Genomic DNA, 12,276 nt, shown 5'->3' with positions numbered 1-12,276 from the left:
ATCCCAAGCCGTTAAGGAAATAGCATAGCAATTGCCCCGTCACAAAACTTTAACAAATCGTCGACCCGCTCCACCGCACAATGTTCTCTCGTTTTCGATAATATTCACTAACATCCGTAGTTTTCTTCCAAAGCGCGAACTCATATCAAACATCATGTCGTCATCCGGGAGCAACTTACTAATAATAACAGAAACTTGGCTAAATAGTGACGTAACGGATACGGAAATTTTGGCCGATTTACCCGACTTCGAAGTGTATCGAAACGATCGAAAAGGCAAACGGGGGGGCGGTGTTCTCATTGCCATTCATCGAGGCATATCATGCTCTGTTGTTGACGTCGCATCCGACATTGAAGCCATATGGCTCATCTGTCGCGCTCCCCCCGTAACAGTTCTGCTTGGCGTTTGCTACAGGCCCCCCCAGACTAATCCAGACTTCCCACGTCATCTGAACAACATCCTTCATAAACTTGTTTTCACATATCCAAATGCCCGTATTCTTCTTTTTGGTGATTTTAATTACCCGGATATTGATTGGCAGAACATAGCTAGTTCCACAATAACGTGTCATGCAGAGGCGAAGAACTTCATCGATGTCTGTTTAAATTTTAACCTCACTCAATTTATTTCCCAACCAACCCGTGTCTCACGAGAATCGGCAAACACGCTCGACCTGATACTAACAAGCAGCCCCGAGAATGTATCATCCATCAGTTACCTTCCTGAAATCAGCGATCACAAAGTCATGCATGCTTTATTCTCATTTACCTCGACTCAAAAACAGACATCCGATAAAACGATACACCTCTATGATAAGGGTAACTATAATGCAATAACTGAAGAGCTTAACACCTTTTTTCCTCAATACGTATCCGCATTTCACACTCGCTCAATTCATGAAAACTGGCTGATATTCAAGAACAAATTAAATCATCTCACTAATATGTTCGTACCAAGGATTACCTTTCATACTAATCGCAATAAACCATGGTTTACCCAGCACTTAAAACGACTCGAAAACAAAAAGAAACGATTGTTTCGTACCGCCAAACGAAACGACACGCCTGCCGCATGGGGAAAATGCTTCGAGGCCGAAAAATCATACCTACTTTCTGTTCGTAACGCCAAGTACTCATTTTATCACAATGACTTACCAAACTTACTTATAAGAAACCCCAAGCAATTCTGGCAAGTTTTAAACCCAACACATCCTCCCGATATTAAACTAACGAATCATTCACATGAAGCGGTCACTGACCACGACCGCGCAGAAATATTTAACCATGCATTCGCATCTGTGTTCACTACCGAACTCGACGCACCTTCACAATTACCACCCTTTAACTTAGAAACCCCCATGCCGGCAGTCGCGTTCGTCGAAGAAGGCATTTCATCCATAATTCATAATATGAAACTTTCATCATCAGCTGGTATGGACCTGATTAATTCAAAACCTTTGAAAAATGTAGAATCAATTTGTGCATCATATTTATGTCCCATTTTCTCACAGTCACTCTCCTCAGGAATTCTGCCTCTTGATTGGAAAACGGGGAAGGTCGTTCCAGTCTACAAATCAGGTAACAGAGACTCGCCCTTGAATTACCGCCCCATTTCATTGACTAGTGTGCCTTGTAAAATCATGGAACATGTCATCTACTCACAAATCGTAAACTTCTTGGACCGAAACCATTTTTTTCACCCTTCACAACATGGGTTTCGTAAGGGCCTCTCTTGCGAAACCCAACTAGCGCTTTTCCTTCACGACTTGCGCACTAATCTAGACCGTAATATACAGACCGACACCATCTTTCTTGATTTCGCTAAAGCTTTTGACAAGGTTCCCCACCGCCGGCTGTTACTAAAACTCTCAAAGCTGAACCTACCCCCTAATATTCTCAAATGGATTGAAGAATTCCTAACTAACCGTTCTCAGTCAGTCTATCTTAACGGCCATCTGTCTACATCTCTCCCGGTTACTTCAGGCGTCCCACAAGGTTCTGTCCTCGGTCCCCTCCTATTCTTAATATATATTAACGACTTGCCCCTGCATGTTTCCTGTAGTATTCGAATTTTCGCAGATGATTGTGTTATTTACCGCACCATTAATAACTGTCACGATCAATACACTCTTCAGACAGAGCTTAACAACGTACTAAATTGGTGTAATAACTGGCTAATGTCCCTCAATCCTAGTAAATGTAAACTCATGTACTTCACTCGTCATCACAATCCATATCTCTTTCATTATTTCATTTCTAACACACAGATTGAGCAAGTACAATCATATAACTATCTAGGAGTCACCCTCTCTTCTAATCTATCATGGCAGGTTCATGTCGGTAACATCATTTCAGCATCAAACAAAACACTCGGTTTTCTAAAACGTCACCTTCGTCTTGCCCCACCACATGTTAAATTGCTCGCGTAAAAATCACTTATAAGACCCAAATTAGAATATGCATCCCCCATCTGGAGCCCACATCAAGCATATCTAATCACCGCATTGGAAGCTGTGCAGAATCGTGCTGCCCGATTCATTCATTCCTCATACTCATATGACGTCAGTGTTTCATCCTTGAAAGCTACATCCGGACTGCCACCCCTCTCTTTTCGTCGTCGCATTGCTAGCCTCACCCTTTATCACAAATTCTTTTATTCTCCTCTCAATCAAGCACCGTATATCGCCGCCGCATCACTCATATCTCACCGCACCAGTCATCCCCTTCAAGTTGCCCGCCCACTATCACGTACCACTACGTTTTCAGCTTCGTTATTTCTTCGAGCAGCCACGGACTGGAACGGCCTACCCCATGACATCGTCGCCATCGCTTCAACACCTGCTTTTCAAGAACGCGTAACAGATCACCTTCAATGTTAAATCACCATCGCTGTTTGTTTTCCTCACTACAAATGTAATCCCACCCCTTATGTAACACCCCCTGAAATGGGGGCCTTTAAGGAATAAAACTGAACTGAACTGAACTCTATTTCTATAAATATCCATAGTGCGATCAATGCGCAACACTTTACCACATGGTATGGGCTTGCACAAGCACACCACAGCTCACACCCATAACACACCCCACCATGTGGCAATGGGACGCAGCTCTGCCCAGCTCAGACTCGACGGACCAGCTGCATTGACCTGCCCCTGCACGATCACGGACCCGAAGAGCTGGCCATCGCGTTAGCCATCCACGAAGGCCAACACGCGAGCAAACCACTGACGATCCTCACGGATTCCCCGCAGGCTTGCCGCAAATTCTTATAGGGAAGACTTGGAAGACCTGCTGAGGGCATCACCACCCAAACCATCATCTGAATACCGTGCCACACTGGCATCACGGGCAACCTGCAGGCTGACAGAGCAGCTTGAGGATTCGTGCATGACTGAGCACTCATCACGCCGGCTGCACAATACCCAGACACTGTCGCCCTCGAGTATTCAGCCATCGTGAACTACCACAGAGGGAGTCGCTTGCGATATCCACCACCCCATCGAAATCTAAAGACAGAGGATGCCGCTGCCTGGTGTAGGCTTCAATCTAGCACTTACACGAACCTACACATATTACATCGCATACACCCCACAACCTACAGGGACGAATGTCCGTGGTGCGGGCCCACATCAACTCTATACCACGTTACGTGGGAGTGCACACTATATAACATACAACACCCCGACACGAACACCACGAGGGAGCAATGGGAAGCACTGCTGTCCACCTGGGTCCTCGACGACCAGCTCAAGCTGATACAGAGAGCTGAGAAGATGGCAAGAGCCAGCGGCGCCCTGGACAAGGTGCCCCGACCGTGAGTGATTCTTCTGATTATTCTTTTAATAAAGTTTATCTATCTGTCTACCAGCTCAACCTCGTTAACCGAGCGAGAAGGGCAGCTGAGGCCGTTGGACTGAGGGGACCACCCACTGCCAAGCGGAAAAGCTACCTACGCTTGTGTTCTCTCTTCTGTAAAGTTTACTCTCTCTCTCTCTCTTGTTAACGGGACCGGTTCTAGTTTGAGCAGACCATTCTTTTGTTTCCATTAGATGTTGTTCTTACAAAAGTCGCTCTTAATACGTTTCACAGTGGTCTCCCAATTAGGGCCTGAATATTGCAGCCCTTCTATTGCTGCGGCAGCGTTTCCATCTAGTAATGATAACAAGTAATGAAATTTCAGGCTGCCCGGAAAGTTATGCCGTATGTGTACTGCGCTTTGAAATCGAGTCCGAAATCTTTGCCACAAAAGCTTGTTCCTATAGAAGCTGACCGCCTTGAATTTCGCTAATCTGATGTAACGTTTCTCATTTCTTGCATTGGTGATTGTGCTGCCATTAGGAGTCGTAGTTACCGGCACGTTATTCAAATATCATTAGGGTTACTCCTCGCTTACATGACTCCAGTTTGTATGTTATCGTCATTATCTTCAGACCATATTCCACAAGTTTCTCAAACTCTGCGTTCGCAGTTTCTTCTGCGATAAACAATTTGATCTGCGAGTTCACTGTCTTGAGGCTTTCTGTGTTTCGTTTAATTTCATTTAGACTCGTAGTTATAGAGTTCGCCTCCTGTTCAACACTAATTTTCTTCTCTGCTTCTGTTATCAAGTTCTTCATTTGTATCCGGACTGCATTTTTCTTCGGCGCGGTTACGTTCTGACTCATTTTAAGAACGCAGGCTCACGTTTGTGGTCTGAATGACGCCTTCCAACTACCGTTTGGCTCTCTATCCCGGCTTCACTTCCTTCACATCCCGGCTTCCTTCTGACCCGGTGTTAGCCACTACTTCCCCTACGTCATCCGTCAACTCAACTGAGACTCCATAGTCCTGAAGAGGGTGACTAATGACCGCGACACCCTGTTGAGAGCGACAGCACCGTGAAACCCCAATGGTTAAACCCGTTTATTCAGACCATGAGGTAGGATGAATAATGATGATGATGATAATTTATTGTAGAATGGCACAAACCATATGTGCATAATAGGCCACGAACCTCGTGGTGGCATGCTAATTGAACAAAATATGCAAACAAAGATACCAATGAAACCGATAATAAATCAAATTAAATAGTGCGCAATGTGGTAGTCAGCCTTGCAGAAACAGGTAAAAGTACAAAGAAAGCAAGACTAACAATAATGCCTTACCTAAAGGAAAACATCGAGGCGAAGAATACACTAGATTTCAGTAGTATTATTACTTGTATTATGATTGTGAATATGTCTGTCATTAAATATCAAAAATTTTAAAAGGATAAATCAATCGATCTTGGCAAACGGGAAATACATCGATGAAGCTTTGATGGATCATCATCTTGTCCTCCTGGCAGTCTTTCTTATTTTCAGGCTTCAATACCCTTTCTTTCAGCTCTGAATGGCGCCTCCTCAGAAGATCCACACAACTGCGGAACAAGAAGAAACTACTCGAAACAATGGGCACGTAGTAATGTCTAACTATAGAGACATGTATGTCGTACTTATCATGTGTTGTGTTTTAGTTTGCCGTTCTCCGAACGTAACAAAGCTTTGCTTACATAGACGACTCCCGCCGTAGTTGCTTAGTGGCTAGGGCATTGCGCTGTGAAGCACGACGTCACGGGATTAAATCCCAGTCGCGGCGACCGCATTTCTATGGGCGTGAAATGCAGGAACGTCCGTGTCGCGTGCATAAGGGGCGCATTAAAGATCCCCTGGTGGTCAAAATGAGTATTGAGTCCCCCACTACAGCGTGACTTATGACATCGTGGTTTTCTCACATGAGACCCCATAATTCATACATTCATTACATCGACAGACGTGAACTATGCATGCTACCTGTTTGTTTAATTTTTACTTGGCTTGACATTGTGCGCTTGTCTTACGCTTTGGCAACCACAGTACATGACTTCAAACATACGGCGCGCGAATCACGTATGCGCTCAGCTACACGGGCAAAACCTCGTGTCCATATCCATGTGAGAGGAGGAAGCACGCTCTCTTCCACTTTCTTCCCCCTTCCGTGAGGCAGCGTGGAGTGAGTCACTTCACATCCAACTTCCAGGCCAGCAGCTTTCTCGGCTCACCCTCGCATACTGGCCCTCACACCTCCAGCAGCTGATGTGACTACAAACAAAAACCGCATAACCATTCATTACTGTAGCACAGTTCTGTGGCGACAACGACAGCGCCGATCACTAAATACCACCTCGAGTGTCTGTGGGATTGCTATCTACAATAAACATAATATGGCATCAGCCGGCAGAAGTGTCATTGACGTCTACCATTCCTGATTTGCAGCTCTCCGTTCGGATGACACGGTGGTCGTGCATAGCTGACGAAGAAAATGCGCGTCCTGTCGGTCCTGCTATCCTGCCGTTGCCCTTTCAGTAAGGCGTCTTTCTTTCTTTTACTAAACAAATTAAATTATGGGGTTTAATGTGCCAAAACCACTTTCTAATCTTGGGGCACGCCGTAGTGGAGGACTGCGGAAATTTCGACCCCCTGGGGTCCTTTAGCGTGCACCTCAATCTAAATACACGGGTGTTTTCGCATTTAGCCCCCATCGTAATGCGGCCGCCGCGGCCGAGATTGGATCCCGCGATCTCATGCTCAGACACCTTAGCCCCTGAACAACCACGGCGGGTTTTCTTTTACTGGTGCGCTGTCACACCTTAGCGACAACCAATTGGCTCTGCTTTTCGGTGATACGTGCCATTTTGCGCCAGGAGCACAATTGTGGCACAGTGGATCAATAGGGACGATACATACGGGAAGACCTACGAATTCCTGTACACTTTACCTTGTTTTCCTCGACAATCCCTGAGAGAGAACTCACACGACTGCCTTCGGTCTGAGCTCGTAGATCGCCAAACTTGACAAATGGCAGTAGTGTAGAGCACCAGATGGATGAAATATAAACGTCTTGAAAATATGTGCTTAGTATCAGTCTGAGCTCGTAGATCGCCAAACTTGACAAATGGCAGTAGTGTAGAGCACCAGATGGATGAAATATAAACGTCTTGAAAATATCTGCTTAGTATCAATGTAAAACGCCGAGAAGACAACAAAAAACAACGAAAACAATGACGCGCACAACATTCATCCTTATTGTCTTCTTTCGGCTTTTGTCTCTGTGGTGGACGACGCCAAGCTTGAACTAGAAATTGAGCTTGCAACACAAAGTGCCAGGGCGATTTGTTGGACCCCGTAGCAATATAGCGCATAGCGGTTGTTAACAGCGCTTGTCGGCGCCACGCCGTAATGCGGGGGGGGGGGAGACCGGACGAATATGGGACACAGAGCAAGAAAACAAATATCAAGACCCCGTGCTGTCTTTATCCCTAGTCTGTCCCGTGTTTGCGCTCTTTGCCATATCTGAGATAATATATCCTAGAGAGGTGACACCAGTGCGTATGCATAGGCCCGGAACTTGAGCTCTTCAGAAAAACGGCATCGTTGTACTTTGTTAAACAAGCTGCTAGCATTGCCAGTCACTCATTCAGCCGTGCCATAGTTAGCGCGAGATTGATTCCCAAGCCTCATCAACATGCATCGGCATGCAGAGAAGAGGGAGGTTGCTCTATAGCGCAGTTTGTATATTTACACACATTATAAAGTACGCACACAGGGGGCCCTCAGAAGCGGTGGACGTGACGAGATCAAGGAATGTTTAAGACCCCACTTCATAAAAACGTCATGTTCATTAAGTTTGGTCTGCTTCCGCTGCTATATGGTACATCGAAAGGGATATTGAACTGTTTTTTCGGTATACATTAAGATGTACTTCATTTGCGGCATCGAGAAACAAAACTTTACGGCTGCTAAACAGGACTTTACAATATGTAGTCGCAGTTTTTCTGTCTTATACTCAATTTTTTTATTTCTGATTGAATTGTTACGGTTACGGAGGTAAACATTTATCTACTAACGATACGAAGTGCAGCGCGAGTCTGGCTAACGCAGAGTCTTTCTAAACTGTTCTTCGTCTACTCCTTACGATGGCTAACATTGCCATTGTAACGTCCTCAGTTTTCTGGCTACTTTTTCTGAGGCTACCTATAATGGAAACTATAAACGTCATTTTACGAATCAGGAGGGCAAGGTTATAATATAACCTTTATTTTCGAATTGCAGCAAAGTTGGGTAGTGGAAGAAGAACGGCCGTATTACAACGGCAGTACTGTGGGTTCGAATACTTGAGGGTAAAAGGTTCCTTAATGCTGCGGAGGCAGCATTAAGGAACGTAGGCCCTATGATGATTTTAATTATATACATTGGTAACTGGTTACCTTTGTAAACGCGATTACAACGAAGAAGCAAACGCATCCAGTGCCTAAAAGCAGTCGTCCCCACCGCTCCTTCAAAACAACAAAAAACAATTGGAAACTATACTTGGCCCTTAACAGGCAAATAAACAGCCAGTACTGTTGACGTCACAGCAAGAAAGAAAATGTAGGTAGAGTTGAGCATTTGCTCTTTTTCTTTTTTCATTTTCCAAAAATTCTGCACCCTTTCCTCGACTTTGTTCTTTCTTGAAGTTTACTGGTTATTTCGCTGTTAGACGAAGTTTCATTGTCTGTTCTTGGTATATTATTTGTCGTAGCCAAATTGCTAGATTTTGCAACGGGGAAAATTATGGCCCCCTAGCTTTGTTGACCCCGAAAGCGTTGTATATTTGCAGGTCCTGCTAGTCGACATTGTAGTTTTATCCAATCAACGTAATGCCAAGTTTTCAAGAAGCAATCCAGCAAGGGCACCACATCTGGAACTAAAAGTGAGTGCATCTGACATTAGAACGAGACTTCTTGTAGTGTTACGCGAGTATGGAACCCTAACGAATATTACTAAAAAACTAGGCTGATACGACCCCGCGGTATGATGAGTAGAATTGCCCAGGTTGGCAGTGCAAACAGTCCCATAGTGCCGCAGTGCGGAGGCGACAAGGGCCATGACTCACCAGACACCTCCGCGTAACTTCAGCCACAGCATTTTTCATTCCTCGATTGTTTACATCCGCAGGTAAAACGGGTGCAACTCAAAAAAGTGGTGACATTGTTTGAGTGACAGGCTGACAAGTTAGTTTCACCTCGCTAGGCTTCTTGCATTGGAGCATATTATAGGCTCGCAACTCGGTCAATTACCGTCTTAGATCTCTAGCAACTTGATCTACAGGCACTTTTTGGCGAAAACCGAATTTATTACACGAATAACGCGTAATTCCTTTTTATTCAGCCTGGTCTAAAAGAGTTGAACACGAAGTACAGCAGATATCACTATCTTGGTTTCATCGTTAAAACAGTAGGAAGCGGTACTATGAAAAGCTAAACGTTGCAAGCAGCATATATCCTTAAAAATGTAGAGGATGCATTCGCTGAGGCCTCCAAATTAACTCTCGCGTAAAATATCGCGCCGCATTTAGGTACAAATGTTTCAGTGAACGAGTAAATTGTGACGACGCTACAATTTGTGATAAATGTGGTAGTGTCCTTAATATCCATATCTCCTATCCGACTTATTTTCATGGCAGTGCTTGCTGCGTGCAGCAGCGGGCAACGGGCAGCGGGCAGCGGGCAGCATAACCCTCCTCTTCTTCCTCCGTGCTGAAATTCGTTTCTCTCATTGCGACGGCATGACGCCAAATTCACCTCCTCAGCACCTATTCGGGTTCTTAAAGAAGCTGCTATCACCACTTCGACACAAAGGGGTAGCCCTTATTACAAGAAAAGGTAGCCATTCACTTTCATTTGCTCGATGTCGCTACTTGCATAAATATATTCTATTACAATAGATATCAGTTGAACAACTCAGATATAAGAAATCAAGAAAAAAATCTGACTTAAATGAAATCACTATGCGCGTGCGGCAATGTCTTCAGCGGTAGCAACCTCGCTTTATCAATTGGTGTCATGCTCTTGCATTTTCTCGCCATAAGCTACTTCTACTGAAAGCGTTCCTGACAACATTTCGGAATCCTGCGTGTCGACCACCCCGTCACATTTTGATTCCTTATGCTGTGTGCGCCCGTCAATGGCGTTGTCTACGCCGGTAGTGGCGCCGTCCCGATCGGTTCCTCCGCTGGCCCCCGTAATACCGTGTTGCGTAGCCTGCGCCATAAAGTGTACTTTTGGTTTTGGCGTATCGTTGCTGTTTGAATTCTGGTCATTTTCAGACGACGTACGTCTGCATTCTACCGAAAACGTAGGTCTTGATGGCAAAGGTAGGACGCCGTGAGAAGTAGACGTCGAGCCTCTGTCATCATCCGTGGCACAGACCTGATCCTTCGCTTCGTCACTTACTCTCGCTTGGTCAAAGTATACTCCCTTCGCATCCTTTTCACGAAGAATGCCACTACCACTGGTATCAAGTAGCGCTGAAGACGGTGGAATTAACAGTTCGGTATCTTTGGCTAAATCAGTCTGGGTATTCCGTAGTACGATCTTGTGAGAGGTAGTCGATGTACTTGTAGGCGTTTGTTTTATGTGACATCCACTTACGCTGCTCGGATTGAAGGAATTGAACGTCAGCGGTGTGTTGTGCTGAGACATGTCACTTGTAGGCAAGGGTACTGATGCACAGTTAAACCCGTCTGACGTTGTCAGCTTCTCATCCGAGTTGAAAGTATTTATCACTTCGTTCACAGTGGTCTCCGCGGCATTTTGTGCTATGCGTAGTCTCTGGTCAAATGGGCTTGTCGCTGTCACTGGTAGCGCCTTATCAACTGCTACAACGTCGCACGCATGATTAGATTCCATCAGTTGTTCACAAATTTCATTATGCGAACCCATCTCAGAGGCACCGCTATCTTTCGGCATTAGTAGTTTGTGCTTTGTCATAGTTACCTCAGCATTCCAATTCCTGCCAGTTTCCGAGCCACTGGTAGTAAGCACTGGCCTCTGTTCGGGTTCCTGAGCTATAGGATCATGTTGCCTCTCGTCGAAGTATTCCTTGTCACCTAAATTCGTGGGTGCTGGCATAACCTCGCGCGGCTTTTCCCCAGATTTTGATTTCGGGTCTTCGGTAAATGCCCGCTTAACTGGGTGGCTAGTAGATCCTTCTCTTTTCATTTCAAAAGGTAAACCGCGTGCCTCTCTGCGTGGTTTGCGTGTGCCACCAAAAAACGGCAAATTCATGGCGTCGAAGCTGGCTATGCATCGACTCATTCGCTGCGACAAAGACGACTCCGCCGGCTCAGTGACGCCCTTTGGCCCATACGCGTCCCCTTGGTCCCAGACGTATGATACGCGGTTCTTGTTTGGCACAACTTGGAGCGGCGCTTCTTCAGTCGCGTCGTTGTAAGCAGAGCGTGTCGTCTGAATCGTTGGCTCTAACCCGTCGACGAGGGGCACTGCGGACTGGGGCGCTTTATCTATAGAGCGCCGCGGGGATATCGTACTTCGTTGCGGAGCCAGGCTGTTCCTCGGGGAGCGGTACTTCGGCAGCGATGCGGGGTTCTGTGTTGCCAAAGACCTGAACCCTTTGCGCAACCCGATGATGCGGTCCCAGGTACTCATGGTGTCTGCTTGAGGAGCGCTTGTTTCTGGACCAGTTGTCATTACTTCTGGCGCAATAAATGCAGCGCCGTCTTCCAAGGTGTCCAGATAGGCCACGTATATGTAGAGAAGAAGGAGTACCTGCGAATGATTTCATGTATAAACCACGCAGCAGCGTGCAATGCGAAACGAGAAAACAGCTGTTAAGCGCTGAAATTTGTTGCAGTTTGCCGTTCGCAGGGGCAAAATACCTCGGGCTGCTTGCACAAAGCATATTAAAATATCTAAACATAGCGATCTTCACAAAATTTACCTCTTAGTGTTCCAAATGACACTAAAAAGCAGTGAGCAAACTTGACATTTAGAAGAAATGTTTTATTTTTCATACTCTACACCTTACTGCACGGAAACCAATCACGCTAATCTTTATTAACAGCGGGCAACTTTAGCACTGCTAAGATGCTGCCTGCAAGTGGCCCCACTTATTTCACACTCATTATCAGCACGCTGTTTGCTGATAGGCTTCTGTTGTCGACATGCTTCTATTGTTAAAGCATACCATCGCAAATAGCATGCCATCACAAATGGCGTGCTGTTTGTGTTGCGCCTTAACAATATGTTCTACTGTGCACTAGGCACATAGAACAAAAATTTGTGACTATTCAGTTAGAACACAAAAACGTTAACAGTGTACAAACTGTACCGGCCTGATGCGAGGCAAAACTCACAATATATGTATGCAACTCAATTAATAAATGAAGCTCACAAATCATTTCTCATTGGTGTACAATTGTCAAGATCTCTTCTTTCGAA

This window comes from Dermacentor andersoni, chromosome 6, assembly GCF_023375885.2.
Source record: "Dermacentor andersoni chromosome 6, qqDerAnde1_hic_scaffold, whole genome shotgun sequence".
Taxonomy (NCBI): domain Eukaryota; kingdom Metazoa; phylum Arthropoda; class Arachnida; order Ixodida; family Ixodidae; genus Dermacentor; species Dermacentor andersoni.
The sequence above is the reverse complement of the archived record's forward strand: the minus strand, read 5'-3'. Positions refer to the sequence as shown.